Source organism: Ursus americanus, chromosome 5, assembly GCF_024610735.1.
Source record: "Ursus americanus isolate L20-20 chromosome 5, mUrsAme1.1.p, whole genome shotgun sequence".
NCBI classification, from domain to species: Eukaryota; Metazoa; Chordata; class Mammalia; order Carnivora; family Ursidae; genus Ursus; species Ursus americanus.
In genome coordinates, this window is record NC_142131.1 from 66466339 (window position 1) to 66479629 (window position 13291).

A 13291-nucleotide genomic window follows, 5' to 3' on the forward strand; every position below is an offset into this window, starting at 1 on the left:
CTGCTGGAGGCTGGCGTTACCCCTACATACATGATGTCTGGCCAAGATCCAGGAATGGGCCATGCAGGCACCAAAGCCAATCAGGTGGGCAGGGGGTTTGCTGTTAGAACTAAAGGATGCAGAGAGGAAAATTTAAAAGGCCCATCTGGTGAAGGAAATAAACAATTAGTAAAACTGCTGTACGGTATGGAATACACTAGCTAGGCTCCCTCTGTGGTTTACATTTCGTCGTCCTTAGATGACGGGTGTGTTTACCCTTATGAAATCTTGTCTTCAGCACAATACTGTATTCCTTGGTTGGGGGGGGACGGGAAGGGGTACTTGTCTGTTCTCTATTAGTCATTTGAACTTAGGTCAACCATCTCAGCCCAAGGACTATAAATATTCTCGTTGAAATCGGACTCCCTTTCTGTACTTCCAAGATGAGGCTTTTCTTTAACGTGTGCAGCAAGGGATGACTTCCTCTCGCTCAAGGGAGCCACACGAGGAATACATCTCACATGGAGGGATTTTTCAAAGTAAATGAATTGAAAATGGTGGTGGTTTCTTAATGGGCAGCCGCACGTGCATTCGGGGGTAGGTGCGGAAGATCCTATTTGGGGGTAGGGGAAAGGATTGTTGGGGAACCGTGAGTGGGTGTTGCTTCTCCCAACTTGAATGCTGTTCTGAGAATTTTGCTTATCCGAGGCTATGGGGTGGTCCTTGAGTCTCAGCCCAGTTGGGGTGTCCCGTTGCTGTCCTGCACCTCCATTTCATTCACTAGCATCCTGCACGCTCTCCTCTGTCTCCCCCAGCAGCAAACACACCCGTCCACACGCACATGCATGTGCACGCACTTCGGACTGGAGCTCTGAGTGCCCTGACACTTTTGCTCCTACAAGCCAGTGTTCCTTCCCTCTTGCACCCCAAGGCAGGAATGGCTGCTGGAAATCTCCCTGCAGAACCCAGAGACTCTGCACACAGGGATCTGGAAATAGAGGCATGCAAAGTATAGAGGGAAAAAAAAATGCACAGACTCACATTAAGCCCCACAGTATTTTTCTGGCTCTTGGCATACTCCCAGGAGCTTCAAATTGGTTTTCCTGAGCCAAGAATTTCCTTAAATGAAATGTACCGTGGTAGGAAGGCTTTTAAGACCTCTTCACCTTCAAGGGCAGACCTCCGAACGGGGCTCTAGAAAGCCAGCTAGATTCGGCATGCCACTTAAACTATGATTAGTGGAGCATAGCCGCACGCTAGAAATAGCTGCATTTGCCGGCCTCCTATTCTTCAGCTCTTGATTGCCAGCCAAGCCCCAAATCAATCCCAAAGAATCAGAACTCAGATAATAACGAGAAAATGGACTTGGCATGCCAAAACTCAGGAAAGCATCATGTTCTCCATATGGTGACTTCGGGCCACATAAAACCGGGAGCAGGGACCGTAGCCTGCCAGCCCCGTCTCCGGGAAAGTTTGCTGGGTCCCTATACATAGAGCTTCCCTACTCCTTAGGTCGGGCTCCTTAGGAGTAAATGGAGGACGAATTCAGTTAGTTTTCTCATGGGGAATATAACGTGCTGCTTCTCTCCAAATATCTGGGACTTGCGATCAGCTAGGATATTTTGCAGGGGAGGGCTAATTTTTAGTGGTACCAGATAGGAAGCTTAACTTCTGTTCAGAGTTGATAGGAGGCAGACTTGATATTTTTTTCCTTCCCGTTGAAATAGAGCCTTGTGCCTTGCTTGACAAGCTCCTGTAAAATGTTCAGAGGTCTCTCTTATTTTGAGGCTGTGCCTTCTTGGGTCTGCATCCGAATGGGGTGGCGAATGGACACCCCTTGCCACTTTGCCTCCCTTGATAGCCGGGTGGGCGTTTTCTGCTGCTGCGTGTTAAGGAGAATTGGCCGTAAATCAGTGCTCATTTTCCATTTTCTTCTTATTGATGGAACTGCTGTAGGAAAACAGCTTGTCTCTCAAGCTCCTGGAGCCCCACAGGACCGAAAGCTGCATACAATAAAAGTTGTTTTGACAGCAAACTGACCAAACATGACAATGGACAGAGGGAGATGACGGGGAGGGAGGGGGAGAGACTGTACAAGCTTGTCTGTTTTGAACTGAGGTGCACTCTCTCTTTTTTCTTTGTTAAATTACTTTTTCATATGAAGGACACAAAGGGAACGGCCCCTACTGGCAGCCAGAAGGCAGAAAACAAACCCTTTGAAATTTCTAATTTGTTTATAGATGGCCCTCCAGGAGCCGGCTGGAAAATAATTTTGTCTGCCAGAGACAGTGAACAGCTACCCCAGGGTGTTGTGAACAAAATGACTCTCCCGTTTTGGTCCTTGAATGTCTTATTGTTCGGCACTCAGCAGTTGTTCTGAAATTACTCATCTGGCAGAGAAAGAAAATGAAAGAAAAATCCCGCTTCTGCTCTTTGGCCTGAGTTTTTAGGAAAGTTATTTTTTAAAAGGTGTTTTTTTGTTTTTTGGGTTTTTTAAAAATTTTAATTTTTTTTTTTTTTTTTTTTTGGCTTGAAACTGTGTGTCAGTTTTGCAGTTACACAAAGGTTTGTTCATTGTGTCCCCCAATACGTCTTTCCCTGTCTGCGGAGGACTTTTATTGTGAATCTGGGAAGTGACATCACAGATCAGTCACTTCACCCTGGCCAGGACGTGCTGTGTTTTCTCTCCGATAGGCTAACCAATCAAACTGCTTTCTAGATCGTTCCACAGATTCTCTAGATCATTCATTCTGCAAGCCTAATCTGGGGTGTTTTTGACGGTGGTTGGGATATGGGTTTGGAGATAGTCAGGGGATCTCTATTCTCTAATAAAAGAGAGTTTCTAGAAGTTTCTCCCTCCATGTTGCTGTTAGTGAAATGGGTTTTTTATGGTGATGTTGTAGAGATACCCTCCCACCTGATGTAAGGGAACAGCAATGTTTTCACAGAAACTTAGATCATTGACTTGGAGGATAATGTCGCATACAGTCCTTTCAGGTTATAGATGAGGAAACTGAGACCCAGTGATTGGATGAAGGAGGCATAGCGGTTTGGGGCAGAGTTACGCTTAGAATTTAGGTCTCAAGCGTTAGCCCACCCACCGCTGCTTCTACTCTTGCTTCTTTCATGGCGTTGGGGGCCGTAGTAATTTTAAGTAATTTGTCCATTTTGTATGAATCTCTCTAAATTAATAGATTTGACTCCTTCCTTTAAGCCCAGGAGAGAGCAAGCTATTTGTCTTCTGAAGCCAGGAGAGTAATCCGAGTGGGTCCATCCCTGTGCCTCTCTGTGTTTGTGCTGTTAGCATTGGTTAAGTGCTGGATGGTATGAAGACCGTCAAACACACCTTTAAGATCCACCACTTCTACTGGGCTCCCTGTGTCACCTCGTTATCCTTCTCTGTGTTCCTCACGTGTTCTTTTTCCTCAAGCTTCCATTCTCCTTCAACTTCCTGTCCCTCCACCTTCCTGTTGACTCTCATTGGAGGCCCCTCCTGTGTCTTTTACAGAGAAAACTGGGCCATCAACCCGGTCTCCCACAACCACCTACCTCTATGCCCACACTTGCATCTCTGCCCATTTTGTTCTCCCCCTATTTTGGTGAAATGTGTGTCCCTTCTCCCAAATAGATTCCCCTCCCTTTGTTCCCAGAGTTTTCACTTTCCCAGAGCTCTCCATCCATTCTTTGTGCTCCTTCCTTTCCACGTCTTCAACTTTGTCCCATTTGGCGATCTCTTTCCAATCTATCCTTGAGCCCCTCCCACTGGACCCATTCCTTCCTTTGACGACTGACTTTCCTTCTTTTTTCTTAACAATAAATCTTCCTGAAATAAGTCTACGTTACTGGTCCTTCCCTCCCTCCCTCTCTCTCTGTCTCTCTCTCTTCCTTTCTCCCTCTCTCTCTCTCCCTCTTTTCTTTCTTTCTCCCTTCCTTCCTTTCTTTCTTCCTTTCTTTCTTTCTTTTCCTCTCTCTCTCTCTTTCCCTCCCTCTCTCCTTCCCTCCCTCCCCTAATTCTTCCACCTAAAGTAATCTGTTTTACTCCCACTCGCTTCTGAACCTACTCTTCTGGGTCACAAGAGATAGGCTTGTTGCAAAATTCATTGGCTATACAATTTCTAGGCATAATCATATTTAACTCAGGGGCAGCATTTGATACTGATGATAACTTTGATTATCTTAAAACACTCTCCTCATTGACGTCCCTGGCATCATAGACTCCTGGTTTCCCCCATTATTCTCTGGCTACTTCCTCTTGGATTTTTTTTTTTTTTTTTTTTTTTTGCAATCTCATTTTTTTTTCTTCAAATCTGCCTAGGTCTTTAGGATTGGTCCTGGTTGGATTCTCCCCTCAACATGTGAGCCCATCCATTTCAGTGTGCTTAATTTTCCATCCCTATTCGTACAACTTCCAAATCTTTATTTCCAACATATGTGTCTTTGCTGGACTTCACTCCCACTTACCCAACTGCCTACTAGACATCTCTGTCTGGATGTTAAACAGGCATCTGCAACTCAGTACAGAGCAAATTATCTTTTGTTCCAAACCTGCTCTTTCTCACCACGTTACTTTTGTCAGCAAATGACGTCGTAGTCCAGGCTAGGAACTTGAGATCCCTCCTCGATCCCTTTTCCTAGCCAGTCCTTATCTGGTGTCTCAAAGACATTTTCACACAACTCTATATACTGCTTGGATCTACCCGGTTTTCTATATACCTTAGTCCCAGCCACTGTTCTCTCATGCGTAGATTACTCCATATACTTCTAAAGGGTCTGTTTTTGTCCTGTAGTGTTCCCACTGTACTGTCTACACCACAGCCAAAGTGATCATCCTAAAATAAAATCTATCCAAGTCCTTCTCGTGTTTCACATTTCTTAGTCTCAATGTCTTTTGTGTAAAAAAAAAAAAAAAAGCAATATTTTAATTGCTTTTCTTTGGATTACATGGTCTGGCCTCTCCCTATCCATTCTTCTTCATCCTGACTGTTTTCTCTACTTGTACTCTTTCGTAGAGTAAACTTACTTCATTTCCACCAACATGCCATACTTTTTCTGTCTCTTTCAGTCGACGAGTATTTACTGAGCATTTACTATGTGCAAGATAATCACTTGTAGGTCCTTGTATGTACCTTCACTGTTGACTCTGCCTTTATTCTTTTTTCCATGCTCCTTTTAATGTAACTAAATCTCACTCAATAGCCCAGTCTTCTCTGATATCCATCGTATTAAAGGCTCCTGCTGCATGCTTCTAGGGTGCCTTGACTCTCTTCTATGGCAGTGCTTACTGCTTTCTTTTATAATTGTTTATTTAATTATTAGTTTTTGACACTAGATGGTATGGCTGTAAGGGTCCAGACCATGATCTGCATTGTTCACTCTCTGTCTCTATTGTTTAGGACAAAGGAGAGGCTTAGTCAGTATTAACTGAATAGATGAGTGAATATTTTTAAGTTTAGAAAAAGAATTGTATACATTTTATGTTCAACTAATAATAATAATAATAATAATAATAATAATAAAATATGCACTTAACACTCAAAGAGGTAAGAGAAGTTTTGTTTAAATGTCATCCTTTCATTCCAGAGTGTTTTAGAACATAGCATAATAGAAGATTGAGATTAAAGACTTTGTTGGCCTGGCATCCTTACAAATGTCTACAGAGGGCCCCAAATGAGTCCCGCGTTGACGTAATCCAGGGAGGGCCACGCAAGTGCCGCCCTTCTTATTCTCTAGCCCCAAGACCTAGAGACTCAGGGAATTAACCTTACGTGGGCACGGTGTCCAGCTTCTCCCGCAGGTATGTGGGAACAGAGAGAACGGGAAAAGAAAAGAGGAAAATAGAAAGGGAGCACAGCTAAATTCAGTGATACCAGGAGTTCTGGAAACTGTATGCTTTCAATCTTGAGCTTTCTTTCAAAGTCTAATGGGAGCAGCACGTCCAACCTGTGACAAAAGATAAAGTGACATTCGTGGCAAGTTTGCTCAATGCAAGGAGTTCTTATTAGTATAAAATCACCTAGAGGAGCAAGAATAAAGAGTGACAGAGAATGACTTTATAACAGTACAAAGTTAATGAGCACAGGAATAAAGGGCCTAGGGCTAAAAGGCAAAACTTAATATTTGTGTAAGGGATAGCATGGTGATCATTAATAAGACCGATAATGCATCATTAATGGGATTAGAGCTAGCAAAGTAGCAGAGATTCCAACATGATTGTTCTATTAGGTTATTTATAATCTGTGGTTATTGTAAAAAGAAAAATCCCCTGGAAGTATTCACATATCAAATCTAATGGCAGGCCAGATTTAATAAAAGCGATACTATTTATTGGGTTTTGCCATGTGCGGTAAACTGTGCTAAGACCTTATAAACATTATTGGATTTAGTCTTCACGTCAAGCATGAAGTAGATGATGTTGTTCCCATTTCATGCACTGACTGTAGCCCATATGTAGACCTGGGGTTTATGACTCCACAGCCTGTCTACTGAATGGCTCTGCTATTTGGCTATTCTTCCTCTCTAGACTGTGGGAAAGTCCTTTTCTCAGTGTGACATGTACAGGGGGGCCTGGGGTAGATGTGAAGACGAGGAAAGGGACTGGAAACTGGAACTCCTTTTTTTTTTTTTTTTTTTTAAGATTTTACTTATTTATTTGAGCAAGAGTGAGAGAGTGTACAAGCAGGGGGAGGGGCAGAGGGACAAGCAGACTCCCTGGTGAGCGCAGAGCCCAAGGCAGGGCTTGATCCCAAGACCCTGAAACGATGATCTGAGCCGAAATCAAGAGTTGGGCACTTACCCAACTGAGCTACACAGGCTCCCCTGGAAATGGAACTCTTAAGTGTCCTTTCCACTCTAAGTTTAGAGTTACCAGTTGGAGTGACTTGTTGTGCTTAGATGAATGACTCATGCAAAAATGTTACCTGCCATTTATATCACCTCTTAAAAGGGTGGAGGGTGGCAGTGTAACTAGAAGATCCCTGTTAGGGATTGAGGGGGATTGAGGGATTGAGCCTGGGTGGCTCAATCGTTAAGCATCTGCCTTCGGCCCAGGGCGTGATCCTGGGATCCTGGGATTGAGCCCTGCATCAGGCTCCCTGCTCCACTGGGAGCCTGCTTCTTCCTCTTCCTGTCCCCCTGCTTGTGTTCCCTCTCTCGCTGGGTGTGTCTCTCTCTGTCAAATAAATAAATAAAATCTTAAAAAAAAAAAAATCCCTGGGGCGCCTGGGTGGCACAGCGGTTAAGCGTCTGCCTTCGGCTCAGAGCGTGATCCTGGCGTTATGGGATCGAGCCCCACATCAGGCTCCTCCGCTATGAGCCTGCTTCTTCCTCTCCCACTCCCCCTGCTTGTGTTCCCTCTCTCGCTGGCTGTCTCTGTCCTGTCAAATAAATAAAATCTTTAAAAAAAAAAAAATCCCTGTTAGTATGTCTTAAATGAATAACACTGTAAGCTAGCAATTACAAAACATGTATGGAGAAAGCAGTATGTATCTAATTTTCAAATAGACACTGGGACATTGTTTAAAACAATATCAAGTCTAGTAAGAGTGCTAGACATATAAACAACAAAATGAAAGGCAAAGAATTAAGGACTCTACTTGATATCTTAGTGGGAATTTATTAAGTTGGCTTTCCCATCATCGTTTCCATTTTCTCTGGTGTCACAAATTTTCTTTGCAGTAGGAAATCAATTCTGACCATGACCCTGCGTTTTATCAACCTCACATTTGGGCCCAAGCATGAGACTTAGCCAATCTGAGAGAAAGTAGTCCATTCCCCCATCTCTTGCCACATCCTGGATTTCTTTAGGCCTGAGCATGTGACTCAAGTCAATCCCATTCTTTGCCTGGGGTTTGAGTCATGAGCTAAATGGCACAGGACAGATAACAGAAGTTATTTCCCTCTAGTGGCAACCCTCTGGAGAGATGGCCCATTACTCTCCACCATCAAGATTCAGAGAACTACCATGTTTCTGTGTTTCCTGAGGCCTGATGATCCAGTTCCTCTTGCAAGTCCATGAGAGACATTGAGTCCATCCATGAATTTCTCTTGTATAATTGTTTCTTTTGTTGTCGTTTTGTTGTTAGTTTTTATTGCTTTTTGTTAGCTAAAGTCTGCTTCTGGTGCCTGTAATCAAAAGACCCCAACTGATGCAGAAATTGGTGTCAGGAGTAGGACGTAGCAGATAACCAAAGCTAAAAGATGGAATTGGCCATGTCCTGGTCGGGCATGAACATTCTCCCGCCTCTGACCAAGAACTTGACAATACTTGAGTGGCAGCAGAGCAGCCTCTTATGATATCATTGGTTGTTTCCCGATACGAGAATATTCCTACAAAAAAAATGTAATTTTGGAGGGTTTTGTGGGAAAATGTGAGCATCTGGAATATTTTACTTTTAAAAAATTAGTAAGCTTAATTTAATTTTTAAAGTTTTAGATTCAAAGCAAGAATGAATGAAAGGTAAAGAGAGTTTCCGTATGCTCCTATCCCTACATACCTACAACCTCACTCTCTTGATCAATTTTCACAGTTCTCAACTGGGCGTTGTTAGAAAGGTCTTAGCTTAGGTTTCAGCTGGGTCATCACAGAGCACAGAGGAGAGAGCTCCACTTTGAGAAAAAAAAATGGTTTTAAATATTTATTTTGTGGGGGGGGAGAGAGACAAGGAGAGAAAGAGAGAATCACAAGCAGGCTACCCGTTGAGCATAGAGCCCAACTTGGGGCTTGATCCCACAACTGCAAGATCATGACCTGAACTGAAACCCAGAGTTGATGCTTAACAAACTGAGCCACCCAGGTGCCCCTGTGAGAACACTTTAAGTTGAGGGCTGTGAGGGGACCTCTCACTAAGAGACAGGCAATGTAACCCTAACCCAGATTCAGAAACCACACCTTGACAAATTCTCTGACTTAAGTGACTGATCTGTGGGTTTTCTAGAAAGTTTATTGTGTGGTAGCCAAGTAGAATTTTAAGGTACTCATTTTGCAAGGTCTAGGTCTGCAATTTCTTATCCCCTAAAATTTCATCAATAAGGATTGGGGTCCTGTGGCAGTTAAGTCCCAGGAAAAGAATATTATTCCATATTCTCTCAAATGTGATATTGAAGGACAATGGACATGGCTAATCTTCCCAGAGGACAGAACCAGGACGGTTGTATTAAGGGATCTAGGAAGTTAGTTTATTGATGGGTAGGAATCTTTGCAATCTCTGCTTGGCAGGATATGACACATGTTTGAGAGCAGTAATCATCGTAGGTAATTTCTAAATAGTAGTTCCTGGCATGTCTAACTTGTTTGACCCCGGCACTATATATGGAGTGTGTTGAGTGGTTAATTTCACAGGCTCCTGTAGCATTAAGAGCCTCACTTGCTTGGACTGAGAGCAGAGGTCCTGAACATGGATGTGGGCATGGCAATCAGACAGACTTTCTGATTGTGGGGGGGTTTTCTTGGTTGGTTGGGATTTTTTTTTAATTTATTTTTTCTTTTTTGTATAATGTGCCTTTGGTCGTTAGTGGAAGAGTTCATAGTAAAAGTGTTTGGGAAATAGTATGCATGAAGAAGAGTAGTATGAATGTTAGCCAACCTGTGGGTAGAATATCATGGAAATCTTTGATCTTCCCAGCACCTTTTGCTCCTGCATTTAAATAACCCAGTTTCCAGTGGCATCAACTTTTCATTTATTTAGTATAGGCTGACCATTGTGTCTGCTCTTGGTACCCTTTCTGCAAATGGGATGGTCATAGAAAGCAGGTGTTAAATACTAAATTCCACCTCCCCACCCCCCTACCCAGTTACAGTAACAGGTTTAGGGTTGGACAGATGTTCTAAGCCAGGCTAATTAGAACCTTCTCTGTGACCTTTCTTTTAAGGCTATTGGAGAAAAAGCATTCTCTTTACCAGAATTGCTAAACCAATAGGCCGTGCGTCTCAGGCTGCCCATAGCCTCCACTCCGCGATACCCAGAGAACCTTTTCGTGGTAGCAGAGAGAAAGAGAGCGAACAAGCAAACGGGAACCCAGCTATATATTTGGAGCCCCAGGCTATGTAAAGTCATCTTTTCCCCCCAAGCTCGTTTGCACACTGTCGCATACATGATGAAGTAGTTAGGAGCAAAAAAGTATAAATACTTAATTACCTGCCTGGAGGATAGCTGCGAAGAGGACAAGATTTTGAGATGGGTTTCAAAGAGTGAGCAAGGTTTTTCCAGTCAGAGAGCATGGGAAAAGACGTTCATGCAGGGGTAATAGAGTGATTGAAGGCCGACTTAGGAGACGATGAATTATAGGAAGAGAAGGGACATTCCAAACATCAGCAAGTGAGGCAGAGAAATACAGGCTAATTCCTCGAAGGTAGTGTGGGGACCAGATGCTGTAGGGCTTGTTTACTATCCATTGGTTCCAGCAGCATCATCTAGCCTTGGAGGGTATCTTGAGGGCGAGTAGCAGAGCAACGTGATCCCACTGAGGGGATGAGGTAGGCTTGCCAAGAAGCATGGGTTTTGGGAAGAGCAGATGCTCAAGGACCAAAATGCCTGGAAGCAAATCCTGGCTCTGTCATTTACTCTCCGGGGGACTTGGGGTGAGTTACGTAACCTCTTTTTGCCTCACTTTCTTTGTCCATAAAATGGGGCTGATATTAATAGCACCAATAGCACTTACAGATTTGTTATGAATATTAAATAAGCCACATGTAAAACACCCATATAAGTGCTTGACACATGCTAATTGCTCAATAGAGGATTATTATCTGTGCTTTAGAAGTCAAATTTTGGGGAGAGAATTCAGGAAAACTCTCCATCATTTGCAAGTGGTATCCCTTTAAAATGGGTTAGTTTCTCAGCCTAGATAGCTGTCCCCTAACAGACAGGGAGGCCCAGGAAAATAGGATAGAGGACTAGCATGGTTGGGTAGGAAAAGGGGAACAGAGCAAAGAACAGTTTCAGAGCATGTAATGTCACTCAGAAGACAGGTTTGGGTGTCCCTCTCAAGTTAGAGGCTCAGGCGGCCAGGGGATGGCATGAATTCACTGGGGGAAATGCTGGAAATGGCTGTGGTTAGGGAGAGAGGCCAACAGCCAATGTGTGCCTAGCGATGGCCCTGACCAGGGCAAATCGGAGGAAGAGACTTTGAAGATGTGAGAGATGACTCTTGAATTGAAACTGCAGACGAGGGCCTGCAGGAGACCAGAGCAATAGCTCAGAGGGCACAGGCCCAGATCATTCCGTTAACACCACAGTGAGAAGTTCCACGGGATCCCTAATAGTCGCCATGAGTCAGGGATTCCGTCTGAGGCCCTATCACCCAGAACACAGGTTTAGCAAACCCTTTGCTCCAGATGTCAGCAGTAGGATGGGCAGAGCCTTCAAGGGCCACTGCCAGGCTTAAGGAAAAGGCAGAGAAGAATTGAAAGGTGCAGAAAGACAAGGAGCAAGCAGAGGCAGGAAGGGGATGCGTAAGAGCACAGAAAAAGAGGACGTGAGGTAGAGCAAAAGAATGAGAGGAGGCATATGAGGTGGGAGTGGATGCAGAGCTTGCATGCTTGGTACATTCTCTAAAGACCATTTTCCTACTGTGCCAGAGAGCCTCCTGGGGAGATGGGATAAAACCCAGAAGAGTCCACTGTTGGGTCTGTTTCACGTTCTCGGCTGCCCTCATTTGAATGATTGCCTCTCCTGCCATTGTCCTTAGAGTAGATACATAGAATTCTGCTCTGTATTAAAAATCAACCTGCACTTCTGTTTGGCACACAGGCTGAGCCTGCCCTCAGGTGCTGCAGCAGAATAGCAACCTCGGGAGACTTTCCTGACCCTTGACAGCCCAAGGACGGCTTTACTCTTCATTCACGATTGGTTGTCAGGAAGACTTCATATGTATAGCATACACCAGACCAGCGGAGGACTGCTTTGAAGGTAGGAATCGCCAAGCTTTCTAGCACCTGGAGTATTGAAGATAGTGTCTGAGGAAATGGTAGTTGCTCAAAAAATGCTAATGAATTAAGTATTAACTCTTTGCTGTCGCTTCAAGTACCATAGTTAACTGGAGGAGAGGAAAAAAAAAACCAGTTAGACTTACTTGGATTTGAATTGTTGGCCTACCAGCCACTGCTCTGTGACTTTGGGCAAGTTAATTTATTTCTAGGAGCCTTCCTTTCTTTATCTGGAATGTGGGCAGAATAATATCAGGGACTCTCCAGGGTTGTCCTGAAGACCAAAGGAGTTGATACACAGTATGTGACATGGTCAGTGTTCAGTTAAGTCTTAGCTAAACACAAGATCAAACTCTCCTTTTCCAATGTAGTCTTTGAAACTACTGTCAATCAGAGTTTTAGCGATTCACAAAGCTGGCAAATATATGTGAAATTTGGAGGGAAAAAAATGCCGCCTCAAGCATTATCATTTCTGGAACATTCTGCTTGGTTTCAGTATGCACTCTGACCCTGTCCACTTAAACCATAGTTGGTCCTGGAAAGGAAAGTGAGAATGTAAGAAGCCTGACCTCAAGTCCAAGCTCTGACCATTGCTGTCCGATCTTAAGCAAGCTGCTTATGTAACTGCATCGTAGAAAGATCTGGTCTGTCCGGATCATTTTTATATTCTTGACTTGTAGAACAGACCATGACAAGCATATAGCAAGCAAGCAGCAGGTATCTCTTGAATCAGCACATCTATAAAATTGGAGTTTGTAAAAATTAAATGAGATAATAATAATAGTTAATGGTTTTGGAATGCTCGCGGTACACCAGGTGCTATTCTGAGCACTTCTTATGTGCTGATTATTGATTTCTCCCAGTCATCCTGTGACGGTGGTAAGGTTATCTTCACTGCATATATATGCGTATTTGGCAAAAAGAGAGTGAAGAAATTGCCCAAAGTCACATAGCTGGAAATAAACAAAACTAAGATGTTTTCCTAAACAGTCCGACTGTGGAACCCCGGGCTCTTCGTGTCAATGGTTTATGGCCCATCAGTGTGGGTATTGTAACTCCCTGCCCATCAACCCCTTCCCATCTTTTGATAACTACCCAGATTTTCGTTCAGTTATTTAAACCTCCTTCATCTGAAGTTTATGTGCATGGCAACTTGATACTTGAGAATTTACTTTCTGCAAATGAGGATATATTATCTGTGTGTAAGGATATTGTCCTGAATAAGCAAAATCGAACCCTCAAAATTAGGATATTGACATTTATTCATTACTTTCATCTTATTCTCAAATCGCGTTCAAGTTTTGTCAGTTGTCTAATAAGCGACTTTTAAGCAAAACAGTCTGGTCCAGAATGTTGCCTTGCTTTTAGTTTTTATGTCTTTCTGCCTCT

The 13291-nt window shown here is 43.5% G+C and overlaps 1 long non-coding RNA gene across 2 annotated transcripts in view; it reads left to right on the top strand.

Annotated features, from left to right (window-relative positions):
• LOC123790412 (uncharacterized) overlaps positions 1–13291 on the top strand; it is a 599635-nt gene that overhangs the window by 202697 nt on the left and 383647 nt on the right. For both annotated transcript variants that reach the window (XR_015724594.1, XR_006779078.2), the window contains one exon: positions 11727–11885. This is a non-coding gene — a long non-coding RNA (uncharacterized LOC123790412). The remainder of the gene's footprint in view (positions 1–11726; positions 11886–13291) is intronic.